The sequence below is a fragment of the Molossus molossus genome, unplaced genomic scaffold (assembly GCF_014108415.1).
Source record: "Molossus molossus isolate mMolMol1 unplaced genomic scaffold, mMolMol1.p scaffold_m16_p_1, whole genome shotgun sequence".
Lineage (NCBI taxonomy): Eukaryota > Metazoa > Chordata > Mammalia > Chiroptera > Molossidae > Molossus > Molossus molossus.
In genome coordinates, this window is record NW_023425344.1 from 244108915 (window position 1) to 244127573 (window position 18659).

Here is an 18659-nt window from a genome sequence, read left to right on the forward strand (position 1 = left end):
AGGGCCGAGGGGGGCGGGGAGGGCCGAGGAGGGGGGCCGAGGGGGGCCGGCAGACACCAGGAGCTGGAAGAGCAGAGGAAGGAGCCTCCTCCAGAGCTTTCAGAAGGGGCTGGTTCTGCCAACACCTTGATTTCAGACCTCTGGCTTCCAGAGCTGTGAGACAGTCCGTTTCTGTCATTCCAGCACCTGGACTGTGGCAGCCCTGCACGAATACAGCGTCTGATGAAAAGCCACCCACGGCAATGTTTACTGTAGAGGGCATGAGCAGGTAGGCAGGCGAGCGGAGCAAGCAGTGCAAAGAGACTTCCAGCTCCAACTCCCTTGCTCACTGGCTCTGTGCACTGAGCAAGTCATTTATGGCTCTGAGACCCAGGTTCCTCATTTATAGGATGGGTACGCTGACCCCCCAATCGCCTGCTCTTAGGTTAATGGGAGCCTCAAAGTGGTTGATGTATGTAGAAGCGCTCCATTGACTTTAAGGTGCTATAACAAGGTGGAATTTTATCATGAAATGAATAATTCACTCAATAAATATTGTGCACCTACTATGTGCTAGGTTTTGTGACAGGAGATACAAAGATTGATTCAGGATTAAATTTATTCTTCAGGGATCTTGGATCAAAGAAACCATAGAGTAGAAAGTAGATTTCCGCTGAATCCTCAGAACATTCTGAAATGGGTACATTATGGTGCCTTAATTGAGGCAGTAGAGTATCGTGGTTAAGAACCAGGCCACCTGGGCTCGAGTTCCATCCCTGCATTTACAGGCTGTGTGACTTCAGCAAAGCTCAGAACCTCTCTGTGCCTCGGTGTCATCGTCTGTGAAGGAGATGGTATGGCAGGAGTGCGTAGCATGGGATGTTGCATGAAGCAGGGAACTCTCTGCTCCTGGAAGAGTGCAGACAGAGGGGGTGGGCACACGCCCGGGTGGTGTGGACACAGTTTGTGTGCTGAATCTCAAGCCCCCTGAGCTCCTGAGAGCTTGCAGATGCATGTCCTGGCCCTCGAGGGGCGCACCAGCTAGGGGACACCGACAAGCAATTCTAATACAGGTGACGAGGGGTCCGCGTCATAAGAGCTGCACGTTAGATGATGTCATTGAAGGGTCAAAAATGGCTTTGCAGGACGGTTTGGGTTTGGATCTCTGAGGATGCAGAGGAAGGGTGAACGCTGGAGGCGGACCAGTCTGGTCTCTGAATAAGGACAGTGGAGATTAGCTCCCTTCCGAAGGGTCTTCCTTGTGCCAGGCAGGGTGAGGGGCCTCCTCTGTGTTATTTCACTTGATCTTTCCAACAAACTTGAGAGGTAGTAATTTCCAGATGAGGACGCCAAGGCCCAGAGAGGGGAAGAGCTGTCCCAAACAACAGCAGGACCGGATTTTGAATCTTCAAAGGGCTTCCTTGCTCTTCCCGGAGGCATGGTGGACAGCGCTGTCTGCGGTAGACTGCCCGGCTCAGAACCCTGGCTCCAGACCTCATTAGCTCTGTGACTTTGGATACATTGTTATTATCAGGCATACTGAGTGAGGTACTGCCTCAGTTTTCCCATCTATGAAATGGGGATAATCGTGTTGAACTAACTCCTGGGGCTGCTTTGAGAATTAAGGACTTACCACATGGAACGTGCTTCCAGCAGTGCCTGACACGTAGCAGACGCTCTTCTTTTTATTATTATTGTTGCCAATCCCCAATGATGTCCTAACCTGACTTCAGGCGGTATGGCTTTGGGCACCCTGGCACTGTCGCTTACCCACCATGTGACTTTGGGGACAGTCACCACCACCCTGCCTCCGTTTCCCCGTAAACAAGGTGGGGTTGAACAAGGGCGGTGATTCGAAACCACAATGGAGTCGTGAGCCTTTAAGAATCAGGGGCAGACTGTGAACACGGTCCAGAAAGATTCTCGTGTGGTCTCGGCATTCCTCAGCCCCCCACAGCCCGCCCAGGAGCCTCGGTTTGACGACTGCAGATTTGTGGGCTCTCTGCGAGAAGGGGAGGGGCAGCGGGTGGGAGCTGGGGGGTGGCTCCCAGTGTCTCCTCTGCGCCTGTCTGTCCTCCTCCTTCCTGTCTCTTTTTCTTGCTTCTTGAAAGCCTGTTTCAACTGTGAGGTTAGGAAAAACTCAAATTCGGTGCAGACAGTGACTTAGCCTGGACGCCCCCCCCCCATGTCTGCTGAGGTTTTCTCGGCTCTTCTGCAGCCAGAGAGCCTTCCTCGGTGGGTGGGGTGGGGGCAGGGTGGAGCGTTTCCGAGAAAACAATGTCATCCACACCGACAGAGGAGGCACCACGAGAAACCCAAGATGTTGGGGAGGGCGCCCCCCTTTCTCCACTGGATTGGGGGCCAGCTGCCTGTGCAGCAGACCATCTCATGCACCGCTCGGCGCCAATCAGGGGGATTTACTGGGTCATCCCAGCAGAAAGCAAACACCAACCCCACCGAAGGAAAAGAGCCCCCCGAACCAGGCCTTCGTCATGGAGGTGTCACACCCCCCCCCATAAAAAAGACCAGTGCGGCGCCCGGGGGGCAGTGAGTCCCCACTGTCGGGGTGCGAGGTGGAGCTGTAAAGCCCTCTCTCTGGGTGTGCTCCCCGTCCTCGCACGTCCTCCCCATAAACGGTCCAGCCGTGTGGCAGTCTGCGCGGGCCATTTTTATTTGGGGTCGTTCCCAAAAGCCACGTGGCCAGGAAACAGGGCTGGGGACACAATGGGCCACAGTGACCAGCGGCCTGGCCTTTGGCTAATCACTCGAAACACCTGGAGGAACTCGTGGAAGGAAACAAGAAACAAAATCCCCTCGATTAGGGCTGCAGGCTTCTGGTGGTCCCAGTTAATCTCTTTCAGGTGGAGGGCCCGTGGGGGGGCGGGCTGCCTCCCTGACCCCAAGCCGTCCCAGAGCCAGGGGCCGGGGGCCAGCGGTGGACAGCATGTCCAGCCGTGAGGTTTGCAAGCCTGGCCTAGAAGTCTGTGGCGACAGGTGCCCTGTAAGTGCTAGGGGACAGTCAGGCGAGACAAGCCAAGGTGTGTGCAGGAACCCCATAAAAGTCATCAAGCTATTTAACAGACTACCCCTCACCCATGGAAGCTCGCCCTCCCCCTCCGTCCAGTCCCAAAGCAGGTCCGGGGGGCGGCGCCCTCAAACAAAATAAGCAAACACTTGCCTTTTCTTCCTTTTCTGTGAGCGGATCAAGGATTTTTAGTTTAGAAAAACATGTTTTGTATTGATCTGAGAGAGAGAGAAACATCGATTTGTTGTTCCACTTATTTACGCATTCTTGTATGTGCCCTGGCGGGGGTCGGACCTGCCACCTTGGTGTATCAGGACGACATTACAACCAGCGGAGCTACCGGCCAGGGCAAGCTCTCATTTTTGCTCAATACAAAAGTAATACATGTTTATGGTGAAAAATTAAGATAATACATAGATAGAAAAAAGAGGGGGAAATGAGAAGCACAAAGGCCCACCCCCTGGAAATAATGTTTCATATTTGGGGTTTATCCTTTACTGCTATACGCAGTGGGAATTGATCAATGTTATTTAAACTTTCTTTCCCCAAGCAGAATGATGTCTTCAACTCCGTGTTACCCTATTTTATTCACTCACCCGTATGTCCTGGGCATCTCTCTGTGACATCATTCTCCACAGCACCGCGTGGCTCCACAGCCTTGCCCCGCGTGGAAACCTGAATTCACCTGGCAAGTCCGGCCTGATGCTTCCCAGGTCTCCTGCACCCACATTCAGGATCACGCTGATGCACGTTTAACCTTGAGGACGTCATCAACTTCCACCTGGGGCACTGTTTGGGGGGAAGAAATACAACAAAATGATGAAAAGCTTTAACGAATTTAATGGGAAATTTGCGTGCATTGACATATTGGAGACCACATCTGTCCAGGGCACCCTTTGAGGGGGAAGGTCAGTTTGGGAGAGGAGCTAGGACCTGGCCCACCCCTGGCTACCCTCCCCTCACCACCAATTTTGCACGTGGAGAGGAACGTGTTTTGGCCAAGATCGCAGGCCAAGGACGTGCTCGGGCAGGACCCGGACCTCGGACGCTGGCCAGCAGGGCAGCAGGACGTGCAGAGGGACTCGGGCAGGGTTTCGCCTCGGTCACAGAGAGCCTGGAGCAGAGTGCCCATGTGGGTTACATCTTTCCAGCCATTTTTCTTCAGCCAATGAAGACTTTTGTTCCCCAAACAACCCAGGGTGAGAACCGCCTCTCCTCTTCTGAATGCTGGTTTTCGGAATGACTCAGCCTACCCCGCAAGCGAGACCAGGCAGAAAAGAATGCTGACCAGCTGAAAACTGAGTCGCTGCCGCCACTGACGGGGCATCAGGGACTTCTCCGAGGACCGTCTTTTTAGGCAGGGCCAGGTTCAAAGGCAACACGCACAAAGACCCCACACTCGGCTTGAGACTCTGCGGCCGCCGGCTTGAAATCCTTGCTAGTTTTGGAACTAGGACCCGGCTCTCTCATTCTCCCAAGGCCTTGAAGTAAGGTAGCTGGTCCTGTCCTCAGGGTTGGGGCACATCTCTTTCTGTGTCAGCCTCTCCAGTGTCACTCAGAGAGGCCTGTCCCGTCCTCCACTGAAATGACCCAGTCTGTGCCATGTGGCCGCTTGTGACGGAGCTGGGAGCCAAACCAGGATTTCCAGGGCTGCCGCTGGCCAGCAGCCTGAGGTCAGACCTCCTTCGGACACAGTCATTTCATAAGCAGGGCAGCCATCCTTTCATGCTGGGGGACAGGCCGCGCAGGGAGGTGATGCAGACCCCGCCTCCCCAGGCCTCCCGGTGCCCCGATTCCACCCTTAGAGAGAGCATCAGCTCAAGGCGCGGTGTCCCCCAGACACATCTTTGGAGGCCTCCACGGATTCATACGCTGCTGCGGGTGGGTTCCCTAACAGCTTAGGGTGACCTGTAAGCCTACTGATCGCAGCTGCCTGTGGTCGGCTCCGGGAAATGGTGGTGAACACGTCAGCCCCGGCCCTGCCTTCAGGAAGTCCACCCTCTCCCAGGTGGCGACTCCTTGGAGGCTCTGCTGTGCTGCGCGAACCTGGGTACACACGGCACCACTCAGCCTCAGTACGCAGACACACACGAACCTTCTTGTCAATGTCACCACCTCAGAGGGCGCCCCGACTGCTCAATCTAAAGAACGCCCCTAGCCCCATCACCCCTCGCCCGAATTCTGGCCCGTCGCTCACATCACTAGCTGATATTCCTTTGGGTCTTGGCTTTTGAACCAACGCCTTCACAGATGTCACACTCTGTAAGGATGGCAACGGCTTGGCTCCCTCTCTGCTCGCCTCCCAGAGCCTGGCACTGTGCCTGGCACACGCTAGGTGCTCAATAAACATCCGCCGAACGGAGCTGCAAGTGAAGCTGATGTGAAACCCCACTGCTGCCTTACTCATCACGCCTTGAACCGTCCGTCCCCTGTTGCCATCAAAGACATTTAAGCCTCTCAACCGAACATTCAAGCCACTGGCCATGGCCCAGCCTCAGCTAGCCCTTGCAGCCTCACTCCGGGGACACGTTCCTCCCACAGGGACGTCCGGACACGATGTTCCTGTTCCCTGCACAGCTCAGCTCCCTCATTTCTGCTGGCCATGTCCCATCGTGCCCCACCCCATCAGGAGCTTGTCCCAGGAATTCAGCTGAGCTCGAGGAGGGAAAATGCTCGCATTGGGCTGGACACAGGGACGAAGGTGGCTGTGGGAGGTGGGACAGGGAGGGGAGAAGCTGACTTTCTCGTCTGGCCTGGGTGACCAGTATACTGGTGCCCTCACTCAAGAAAGACCACATGTCGTGCCCACAAGCCTAGAAGGTTACCCCAGCCCCAGGAATATGTCTGCAGAATCCTGGTGCCTCCAGCTGCCTCCACGGCTTGGATGCCTTTATTCTATTCACCCGTCATCGTCTTTGAATTAATCCTGCAGAAATGAACCATAGATGGAAGGGTGTCCCTGCTTATGGGGAGCAAGGGGACCAGGACGGAGGAAACGCAGAAGGGAAGGGACCAGGGAGAAGCACTCTCCACTGTTCCCCAGTCCTGGTTCTGAACCCCCATCCTGGCTTCAGAAACGGCACCTCCCCCAGTTTTCTCACGGAGGCCCAGATGCTGGGCTGGGCTGCCCGAGGGCACAGCGCAGGCATGTGGCTGGGCCGGCACCCAGAGCCCGGTTCACAGGGCCCGGCGCCATGGCGCGCCACCCACTTTCTGTGTGGGCGTGGCCTCCTGAGCCACCTGCCTGCAGCCAAGGCCCCCACAGCTCCACCCACCTAAACACCCAATCCGGTACCGTTACCACGACACACACACGTACCAAGCACATGTGCACACGCACCTATGCACCAGCACACACACACACACTCACACACACAAATGCAAAACACGGGAAAAGAACCCAGGCGCCGAGTACACGGAATTCCTTGTGAGAACCGAAACGGGATGGTCAGAAGCGCAGGCTCCTTGTTCTGTCACTTCCCAGCCGGGAACCTCGGCCAAGCTCCTTCCCCTCTGTCAGCTGTCTCTCCCCTGCGATGGAGCTGCGGGCAGCCCCAGCTCACAGGCTGTCGTGGGGCCGGTGTGGCACAGTGCATGGCACGTCGTAAGTGCCCAAGAACGCCAGCCAGCCGTGGTGCTGCCAGCCAGACACGAGCCCCTGCGTACGCGGCCTCCGCCTTCACAGTGACTGTATTTCCTCAAAATCTGTGATGTGATTTCATGGGTATGGGGACAAAGGGATGGCATTTCCTCGGAGTGTCGAAGAGGACACTCAAGTGGCCTTTGGACAGAGTTCGTCTGACTCCGGGGTGGCGGGGACACCGTGCTCCCCGTCCTCTGCGTCGCTCCCCTCTCCACTCACACGCCCGCCCGGTGATTTCAGCGTGTGCTGACCCAAGAACAGTCATGGCATTGTTTCATCCCCAGCCCAGTTCCACTCCCTTTACATTTTTACCGCTAAATTGAATCTACTGCCCGTAATCTAATTTACATTTGAAGGCGCGCACAATGCCAACACGACCAAACGCCAATAAAATTTCTAGTAAAACCCATAAATGGCTCGGTGCTCGTGTTTATGGAAATCTTAGCCTGCTCCTGCCCCGAGAACCCCGCAGCCCAGAGTCCTAATCATTCCCACATGATAGCGAGACACTCTGGATGCCCCCAGTGATGGGGCCTGCGGTGGAGACCCCAAACCTCTGCCCGTCCAGGGGAAGGAGGTGGGTGGGGCCGGCCGGGCGTCAGGTGCACACACCTGCAGAGCCAGGAGCTGCCCTGCCCCAGATCTGAGCTTTCTCAGTGTGTCTGCCCATCAGGCACAGGGGGTAAGAGCTGGAGGGGCCGCCCTCCCATTTTACAGGTGTGGAGACTGAGGCATCTGCAGGCCACACAGTGAGGCCAGGACAGGGGACTTACCTGCTTTTGTACCAAATGCCCAGTGAGAGCTTCCTCGTGGAGGCCAGGGCAAGAGCCAGGACTCGGGCGGGGCTGGTGGGCCTCCTTCTTGGGCCAGGGCATCGGACAGGGCCCTGCAGCCCAGGAAAGGTGGGAGGGGCCTGTGGCAGGAAGCCGCTGGGACCCCACCGGAACCAGTCTTCAGGCTCAGGGGCTCAGGGGTGGCACAGGGGAGGCGTGAACTGCTGGTCGGGCTGGGCAGAGAGTCAGCTGCACGTGGATGGGCCACTGAACGCCGGCGGCTGTCATCCAGTCAGCTGCTTCCCGTCCAGGAGACGTTCTGCTTGAACCCAGTTCCTTTCTGTTCCCTTCTACGGCCACCTGTGTCTGGGTCCGAGAGTCCCCTTCTCAGGAGGCAGCCTACCACCCTGCTACCGCAGGTCTCACGGGCAGGGACCCCGCGGGGAGCCCATGAGGAAGGCAGAACCCCAGGCTTGCCAGCCTGACGGAGCCACAGCAGGCGTCTGAACAAGATCCCTCGTCGCCGCGGCTGTGTCTCTACTGGACCATCAGGCTCCTGAAGCCAGAGGCTAGGCATCCCGTCTGCTTCGTTCCCTGACCTGAGTGCAGCACTTGGAAAGGCCCCGGCACACTCCCGGTCTGGTGCTGGGCACCGGGTCCTCAGGTCCGTGCGGCGTAGGAGCTTGTCTGTCTTACTCACAGCACAGACATTGGGCTTCGAGAAGCACTGGTCCGGTAGCAACGCCGCCTGTGGGGCTCTGGGGCTCTGGCACGTCGCCTGCACAACGGGGGTGATGCTAACATTTGTGCCGCACAGAGCTGTGGGAGCTCAAAGGAGCCGGTAAGGACAGAGCTGGCCGGGTGTTTGGTACATAAGCACCGTCGTCGGCACCTGCAGCCCCTTTCTAGACCTTCCTGGTCACAGCAGTGGCAGGCCATGGTCTGGCTCTGCTCAGGAGCCGCTATGTCTCTGGCATCCGTTGCTGCTCCTTGTCTGTTGCCCAGATATTACAATGACACAACATGCAGAGAATTGTGGGGGCGGGTGCCGAGGACTGCACATTGCCCCCCGACCGTCCCAACCACCTCCCCCCTTCCGCGTGTCTCGTGGTCTGTTAGTTAACATATGCATCCAATGTTTACTGAGCATCTACTATGGGCCTGGCATGACTCCAAGTGCGAGGCTTACATCAGTGAACAGAACAGACCGGGTCCCTGCCCCCTGCCCCCTGCCGCATCGTCAGGAGCCTTCCCATCGAATAAAGCAGACAGAAGGGAAGGTGAATTCACACACAAGCAAGACGCGTCCGTGGAGGTTCCGGGCGGTACGGTCCATTCTCACGGAGGATGTGTCAGGAGCATTTTGCTGTTGTTACAAAGCTACCACCTTACCAGCCTTTGAATGTCTTCAGAATTCTCTGTGGACCAGGGAGATGAACTTTATAGACTTACAGACGTTAGTCACCCACCTGTTGCCAGCCTGGTCACGCTGGCGGTGGGTGAGCTCCTTCCTGTTTCTGCACAGGGGCCCCTGGTGAAGTGGGCACCAGACGTAAGTCTGGCCGTCAGAACATCAGCCTTCCCTGTCCCGGGTGTTTGGTGGGGGGAGGGGTGGGTGACTCCAGTCTGGCTAATCAGCTCCAAGCAAAAGACCTCCCGGTGCCTGTCTGAGGCCTGGAAAGGGGCCCTGTCTTCCTCACTGGACTGAGCCGGAGGACTTGGGCTCTCACCACGAGCTCCTGAGCACACGGGAGAGCAGGGGGAAGAGCCTGGAGCCCGGGAGAGAGAGCTCAAGTCCGAGGAAGAGCCAGGAGCCTCTCCAGCTGCCCCTTGGCTCCTACATGTGTCATGAAGACAGTTGGGCAGGTTTTCTCAGGGACACATAAGGTTATCTTTGTTCTCACGGGAAAAAAATGGAGGCTCCGTGTCATAAGATGGGACCCAACAGAATGAATGAACACCCTGCTGGAGTAGCACTCGACTGGTGACCCTCAGGAGGTGGGGTGTCTGTCCTCCAGCCCCTCACCCCTCGTGGGGGAGAGTCCTGAGCTCAAGCCTCGCCTGGCTCCCAGGGCCCCAGCAGCGTCCAGTGCCAGCTGCCCCCACGGTGGCTGCTTGCTGACACCCGCTCGGACAGGCTGCTTCCACTTTCCTGGAGTGGTCCCTGGGACCACCTCCCCGCGTGCACTCCACTCCTGATTTCGGGGTCTGCTTCCAAGGGAACAAGTGAAGAAATCTCTCAGGGGTGGCTGTGAGGGTTGAGTGGGGGGATGTCTGGCTTCTAGGAAACCCCCGTCAACAGTAGCTATTACCAGCATTCACCTGTTCGGGTTTGAAGCCTGCGCTGTGCTCCTTCACTTTTTATCCGAGGAGACAGACAGGGAAGGACGCGAAGCCCACTTTGCAGGTAGTTTATTATCAACATCACTCAAACGGAAGATGGTGGCACGCGTTCACAAAGAGAACACACAGCAGTCTTCCCTGTGACGTGCGTGCAGCCTGCTGCGTCTCGAAGAACACATGCGTAGCTCGTCGCTGAGCTGCGCGCCCACGCCAGCCTGTGGCCGCGACAGAAGGACGAGGGCTTGGCCCAAGATGGTGTTGGTGGATATTTTTGTTTATGTGAATGAGTAAGACAAAAGCGAAACAATGAGGACTGCTAGTTCATTGGCGACGTGAGCAACATCTTTGGCGACTCAGACAATAGTTTTCAAAGGCTGGGAGGCTAAACTGAACTCGACCTCGACATGGCACAGATTTTTGGGACACCGGCCTTTGTACGGGGCCTGATGAAGACACGGCAGGGGGAACAGAAATGAGACATTGGGAATCTGGGGGCAGCCTTCTGTTTTCACCCCAATAACTCTTACCACCAGATCTCAAAAAATAAAAAATAAAAATAAGAAAACAAAGGCTAGGAAAGTAGTTCCCAGTTTGGGGTGGGTGTTTATAACGTAACAGCTACAGACACGACGCACCTGCAGTCCACTCTGCAAACGTTCTCAGGTCTAAACGATGATCACAGCAGAACGAATGAAGCCCGGATGTGTAGCCACTGCCTTCTTCACGGCGCCGACGCCCTCACGGTGCCTGATGTCGGGCTGGCGAGGTGGCGGCACCTGAAGGGACAGCTGGGAAGAGACGCATGGTGGCCCGTCACTGTCTGTCCAGCATTTCCATTGTACAGAGGCCATAGACATACACAAGTTCAAGAGCGTAGGTGATAGGAAAAAAGCTAGTAAAATAATCAGGAAGTGATTGGCTTTGAGTATTTCTTACCTTTGATTTTTTTTAAAAAAATGAATTTTATTATTAGTTTTTTAAATATGTTTTTATTGGAGACTTCCGGTCAAGATGACAAGTAGGTAAACGCGGTATCCATCCTCCCACACCACATCAAAGTTACAACTAAATACAGAACAACCATCATTCAAAACCACCTGAAATCCAGCTGAATGGCAGTCCTACGACTACGGGATTAAAGCAGCAGCCACACCCAGACTGGTAGGAGGGCGGAGGGGATGGGCTGGTCCCACACCCACGTGTAGCAGATAAAAATCAGGAGGACACCTCGGCTGTGAAGGTCCTCCCTGAGGACTGAGGGGTCCCTGTCCCACACCAGGCGCCCCACTCAGGGTCCCAGTGCCAGGAAGAGAATCCCCATCACTTCTGGCTGGAAAACCAGCGGGAACTGAGGCTCAGGGAGGTTGAGGCAGCTGGAGCCCCAGGCATCTCCTTAAAGGGCCCGCACACGAACTTATCGGACTCACTCCCTCTAAGCTTGGAGGGGAGGCAGCTCGAGGGGCACCAGAGACATACAGGGAAGAACTGAGCTGTTTGGCACTGGAGCGAGGGCTGGAAAGGGGGCTTTCTCCGGGACAAACGTGCTGTCAGAGGCCTTTGTTCCCTGGTGAGCCCTTCCCTGGGGTGGCAGACAGCCACCATATCTGGGATTCCAGCAACCTGGCTCACACTGGTAGCCCCGCCCTGGTGATTCCCTGAGGCCCCGCCCCACCCCACCCAACTTTCAGGCTCACCCAAGCTGTTGCCAGTTGCTTAACCATAGGATTGGCCTGTCTTGGATCCTGCTTCAGGTTTTCCTAAATTCTTTCAAACAAGCAGCATCTGGTCTCAGCTAGCCCCATACCTCTCGTTAAGTAATACACAGAAACAAACACAGGGAGGCAGCCAAAATGAGGAGACAAAGAAACAGGTCCCAAATGAAAGAACAGAACAAAACCCCAAGAAAAGAACTAAGCGAAATGAAGATAAGCAACCTAACAGATGCTGAGTTCAAAACACTGCTTATAAGGATGCTCAATGAACTCAGTGAGAACCTCAGTAAACTTAGTGAGGGCCTCAAGAGCATTAAAAAAGACCAGTCAGAAATGAAGGAGGCACAGTCAGAAATGAAGGAGGCACTAATTGAAATAAAATATAATTTACACAGATTCAATAGTAGAGTAGGTAAAGCCAAGAAGCAAACCATCGAATTGGAATATAAGGAAGCAAAAAACGCCCAATCAGAACAGCAAAAAGAAAAAAGAGTCCAAAAAAAATGAGGATAGGGTACGGAGCCTCTGGGACAACTTCAAGCGTGCCGACGTTCGCATCTTGGGGGTGCCAGAAGGAGAAGAGAGAGAACAAGAAATTGAAAACCTGTTTGAAACAATAATGGCAGAAAACTTTCCTAACTTGGTGAAGGAAACAGACATACAAGTCCAGGAAGCACAGAGAGTCCCAAACAAGATGAACCCCAAGAGGCCCACACCAAGATACATCATCATCAAAATGCAAAAGGTTCAAGACAAAGAGAGAATCTTAAAAGCAGCAAGAGAAAAGCAGTTAGTTACCTACAAGGGAGTTCCCATAAGGCTGTCAGCTGATTTCTCAAAAGAAATTTTGCAGGCCAGAAGGGAGTGGCAAGAAATATTCAGAGTGATGAAAAGCAAGAACCTACAACCAAGATTACTCTATCCTGCAAAGCTGTCCTTTAGAATCGATGGACAGATAAAGACTTTCCCAGACAAGAAAAAGTTAAAGGAGTTCATCACCACCAAACCGTTATTATATGAAATGATGAAGGGTCTTTTTGAAGAAAAAGATAAAATATATGAACAAACAAAATGGCAATGAATACATATCTATCGACAATGGAATCTACAAACAAAATGAACAGGCAGAACAAAAACATTCTCATAGATACAGAGAACATTGTGTTGGTTGCCAGATGGGAGGTGGGTTGGGGGAATGGGTGAAAAAGGTGAAGGGATTAAGAAGTACAAATTCATTGCTAGACTGACGAACCTCAAAGGGAAAGGGGTTGGAGGGTGGGAAGAAATAAACCAAAAAACTTATATGCATAACCAATGGACACAGACAATAGTGTGGGAAAAGGTGGGAGGGGGGGCGGGAGTGGGGAGGAGGGGGTCAATGGGGGAAAAGTGAGGAACATCTGTAATACATTCAACAATATTTTTAAAAAATAAATAATAAATATGTTTTTATTGATTCTTTTAGAGAGAGAGGAAGGGAGAGAGAAAGAAACAATTGGCTGCCTCCTGCATGCCCCCTACTGGGGATCGAGCCCAAAACCCAGGCATGTGCCCTGACCAGGAATTGAACTGGGACCTCTCAGTCCATGGGGCAACACTCAGTCCACTGAGCCACACTGGCCGGGCTGAACTTTATTTTTTTAAGAGCAGTTTGAGGTTCACAGCGAAATAGAGTGGAAACTATGGAGTCCTCTATGCTCCCTGCCCCCACAATGCACAGCCCTCCCCCCCACTATCAACATCCCCCGACTGGCACCTCTGTTACACCTGATGAACCTATGCTGACCCATCTCTATCACCCAGAGTCCATCGCTGACATTGGGGTTCACGCTTGGCATTGTAAACTATATTATGTGGGTTTGGACAAGCAGATAACAGCATGCATTCCCGTTATAGCATCAGACAGAGTCATTTCAACTTCCCTTTGTTTTTCATATACATTATTTGATTGTAAGTTTACATAATTCAATTTTTAATGATGTCTCTGTTTAATGACCTGCTGGTATTTTAACAGTTGGCTCTCAGGGGCCAGTGCATGCCGGATTCCGCACATCCCTGCCACCGAGCCTGAGGTCCTGGCCTCGCCTGTGAGCTCGCCCCCTTGAGGTCCCCCGGGCAAACCCAGGCTTGTTCTGGGGTGCTCTGAACTCTGCAGACCCACCGGGGAACTGGGTCTTCCAGGGCGCGGGGGGGCCTTATCTCCTCCCACTTTCTGCCGGATCTCCAAGCCATCAGGTGGCCAAGGGGACTGTCTGGTCTGGGTACATGCCTAGATGTGGGAGCCCCACTCGGGCGGCTGCACCGGGCGGGCCAGCAGCGAGGACGGCATCGCCAAACCTTCCATCCCTCCAGGGCGCAACTGTTCCGGCGGGTGTGATCGTGCTTGTGAATGGGAGGCCCCGAGAAGTTTCCAGTGAAAATCAGAAACAATTTAAGCTGAGCAAGAATCATTTAATTGGAGAGCCACTGCCTGACGTTTCTCTGTTCACGGGCTTAAGTAGCACGGCTGTGATTTCTATTGCCCTCCGGAGACATTTATGCAGGGCACGCTGCCTTGAAGCGCCCTCGAGCTGGACCTGGCTGGGTGTGAGGGGACCTCCTGAATGCTCTGAGGTCCCCATCTGCATGTTGCTGGGACTGGGCTTCAAACACAGCGGATGTGACAGGCTGGGGGATGGACACTTCCGGGACAGGGACACTTGCTCAACCCACTGACTTACTTAACATTCATGCAGCATGTGCCAGGCACGGCCCTGAACACTTTTCAACCTCATAAACCAAGTGTGGTTACGCCCATTGTTGGATGAGTAAACTGAGGCCGCAGAAGAGTAAGGAACTGGATATGAACTCAGGCAGCCTGAGTCCCAAGGTCAGTAACCCTCACGAGGATGCCACTCAGAAAGGCAGCCAAGAGCATGGAGCATGGAGTGGTTGGGAACTCACCTGTCGCTCCATCGGGCTGGCGTGGGAGGTGTGAGTGTGGAGAGCGGGAGAGAGTGCGTGGAGACCAGATTCCACACACGTGAACATGGCCCCGTGCGCATGCGTGCACATGACCATGTGGTATGCGTGCACACACCGTCACACGAATACGCGTGTGCACACACATGCACACAGGCCTTGTCTCCGCCCTGAGGGCAGTGGCAGGTCCTTGGAACCAGAGGGTGTCATCACCAGATTTGGGCTTTGGAAAGCACCCTCTAGCCAGGGGCAGGTGGGACCGCCTTCTGGGCACCTCAGCTTCTTCACCGGAGAAGTCGGGGCCCGTTTCTCCTATAACAGACGGGAAAGTCCTCTGCGGACTGTGCGACTGAAGGCCCGTGGGCCATGTTTTCAAAAGCCCTTGTCCCATCAGGAGGATAAAAATAAGTTAGCAACACGGCTCTCAACCCTATCAGTCAGCATGGGGGGAACGTGTGTGCGTGTGTGGGGGGCAAGCAAAGAAACTGGGACCCCAAGACTCAGAAAACTGCACAGGTACCCAGTAAGTTTCAGGGCACGCTGGGATTTAAATCTAGGCCTGTCTGCTTGAAATCCTCATGGGACCTGCCTGATGTCTCGAGGTATCGTTGGGAATTTCTAATGCAACTTGCAAGGATCCAAGAATCAAGGACCATTTTCCCTAGACCCCTTATCTCCTCTCCCAGCTTGACCCTCCCACCCCACGGGCAGTGCTAGCGGTCACTTCCAGAAGGCCTCACAGGACAGCGACCCCCAGGGCACTAACCACAGATGACCCTTGTCAATGTAGAAAGATCAATGTGCATTCTTTTCTTAAAAGTTTTTGTTGTTGTTAAATCCACACTGGAGGATACGTTTTCCATTGATTGTTTTTTTAGAGAGAGTGGAAGGGAGTGGGGAGGAGGAGAGAGAAAGAGGGAGAGAAACATCAACACGTGTGAGAGACACACATCAATTGGTTGCCTCCCACACACACCCCTGGCCAGGGGCAGGGATCAAACATGCAACCTGAGTATGTGCCCTGACTAAGGCTCAAACCAGAGACCCTTCAGTGCGTGGGCCAGTGTTCTAACCACTGAGCACACGGACCAGGGCTTGACGTGGTGCATTCCTCAGAGCTTGATGAGCGGTGACAGACCTCTGCCTGCCACTCCCTCTTCCTGCCGCGATCCTTCGAGCAAGGGCACCTTCCCCCAGAAGGAGGCTGTTGGCCTCAGGACAAGGGAGGCCGCTCGGCAGAGGCCTGGCCACTGGACCAGTGACCTGGGTTCAGTTCCTGGGCTCACCACTTGCTGGCTGTAAAATGGGCCTGAAATAATAGTTCACACTGGGGAACCTCTAAAACACGCGAAGCCCAGGGCTGGGGGACGGGACGGGACTGATAAGTGCCAAGAAATAGAAGGGGTGGGGTGGGGCAGCGGCCCTCCAGGGGTGAAAGGTGCAGGTGGGATCGTTGTGCAGAGGGTCCTTCACTCAACCTGTGAGCAGCGGAGCCTGCTGTTACAGAGAGCCACCCTTGGGGACAGGGCCACAGCCGTCACCTCGCAATCCGCAGGTCCTGAGGCTCGGCGAACAGAGAAATGCAAGGTCAGTGGTGTCAGAAAGCCCCGGGCTTGAGTCTGGCTCTGCCACGTATCTGCTGGGCAACCTCAGCAAAATCACACAGCCTCTCTGAGCCTCAGTTTCCCCTTCCACGAAAAAGAGATCATCACATCCACCTCTGATGTCACAGACGGCGGAAAAGCCCGGGCGCAGAGCAGATGCTCCTTACACAGCAGTTCCCGGAGCGTCTCTGTCGTTGGGACATTTCCCCTCACTGAGGCAGGGAAGCCCCCGGCGAGGCCTCGGGACAGCTCCAGACTGCCTGCAGCGAGGAGACCTTCCAGCGCCTCCTTCCCAGCCAGCACTGGGGGCTTCGCTTACCTCTCTGAAAATTAAATTAAAACCTAACAGTAGTACCATTGTGGCTTACACATCGCTGGCCTTGCCAACGAAGAGTCTTTAATATCCACCGCTGACAGGATGGAATTAGCTGCATTTTTTTGTTTGGGTTTTTATTTCTTGCTCTAACTTTCATTCTGCTCCGCGGGGTGTAAGCTGGTGTTTAATCCTGTCCTCGGAGCACTGGGCCATTCTTAAGTAGGCCGGGCGGAGGCCCGGGCCCGGGGCGGACCAAGGTGAGCCCGGGCGGGGATCTGCTGGTCTGGGGTCCTCCGAGTTGGCCAACACAGGTTCTGCACGCACAGGAGAATCAATGAGGAATTATCGCTAAGCCTCCTGGTCATTATCCTCATTAGAGGTAACCGGAGCTCGGCGGCCCGAGCGCGGCTCTAAACCCCACTAAGAAGAATACGCTGTATGTAATTTAATAATCCTGGAAACAAGTCCGCATTCTTTTTTGTCTTTGGCCCAAAGGAGAGGTAATTCCTGATGTAGCCAGAGGAGCGGAACCGAGCCGACTGGAGAGAAAGGCCCAGGCTGGGTGAACGGGGAGGACTTGGGATTCGGAGGCTGCGCCCTGCTTCTCCTGGAGGGAGTGGCCTCCCTCGCTCCACAGCCCCAGCCAGGCCTCTGCGGGCCCTTCAGAACCTTCCAGAACCGCCCCGTCCCGTAGAGACAGGAGAATTCACGCCGTGGTATCCACTTCCGTGTTTCCAGAGTGCTTGAAGTCTCTGCACTGGGCCCAGGGCTCTCAGCTGACCTCTGTCACATCCGTACTTGGAGTCACGTAAATGCATGTGTTTACACAGCGACGCGGGCAGACAATTCATGATTTGTTTTATGATAAGGTTGCCTGTTGAACATTACACACATACACCAACACACATGTGTTTGTGTTTTCTTCATGCAGGTAAACTTCTAGTTTGATATTCAGCCTACGCTGATGGTCGGCATGTGAACAGCACAAAAGGGCACATGGCCCTTAGCTTTCTTTTCCAGAGGCCTCCTGAGATGTCCTCACAACAGGTTACATCACTGTCGTATTTGTCACATTTAACCTTGAGATATATATATATATATATATATATATTTTTTTTTTTATCCTCACCCGAGGATATTTTTCCATTTTTGTTCAGATAGAGTGGGAGGGAGAGAGAGGAAGAGAGAGAAAGAGAGAGGGAAACATCGATGTGAAAGGGGCACATCGAGTGGCTACCTCCCGAACAGCCCAACTAGGGCTGGGGACGGATCACAACCCAGGTACGCACCCTTGACCGGAATCGAACCCACGACTCACTGGTCCGCAGGCCGACGCTCTAACCGGCCAGGGCTGACCTTGATATTTTTAACATTCTCCTTTAAAGTGTTTTGAGGCTTCTGAGTTGGACCCTTAAATTAGTCATGAATCTTCAAAACCAACACACGAATTTCCACTTTTCCCAAGTCTGTGTCTTTGTCCGTCTTAGGTGGCTGTGCCCTCCGCGCACCTGAGCACAGGGAAAGAGTATGCAGCCGGTGCCCCATAAAGCCTGATGTGTTTTCCAGGCCGACGTCGGCCTGCTGGGCCCTCCCCGCCTGGGCGCGTCCCCTGGAGTCCCCGAGCAACAGCCACGCACGGGGAGAAGGTGGTGCTGCCTTCACTGTCCCTGTCCTGCCTCCGACACCCCATTCTCACCCCGGAGGATGGGCACACTTCTTGGAATGCCCCATTGAGGTCGGCAGGGCTGGAGCCTCCTGCAGATACGCGTGTGCATGTGCGCGCGTGTGCACGTGTGGGTGTGCCCTGGCCTGCCACCCAGTAAAATGCAAAGGCTCGCCTGACTCTGGTCCACAGAGGGGACAGCCCAGGCCACCCCTGGCTTCCCAGTGTGTGGCCGATGGAACCAGCGCACAGGAACATGGCCCATGTAGACGGGAGGCCCACGGAGACGGGAGGCCCACGGAGAATCCCACTCGAGAGAACCAGACAGGCCTCCCATGGAGACGTCTGTGACCTGAGGTTGGGATGGCAGGGCCGAGGGGACAGCGGCAGAGGAGCCACCTTTTCAGTGGATCTTGAAGGTGAAGAGCGGCCCTCGATGGGGCATCGGCAGCACACCTGAGGCTCTTCAGCAGCCTCTTGGACCCTCCTCTGGGCTCCTTGGGCCCGACTCTGTGACCCTGGCTATGTATCCTGTCTGGAGCACCCAGAGAGGTAGGAAAATCAAGTGACTTTCCTATAAGCACCCAGGCCGCTGGATCCCAATGGTGTGTGGATCGGTGGGTATTTGTGGGGTCCAGGG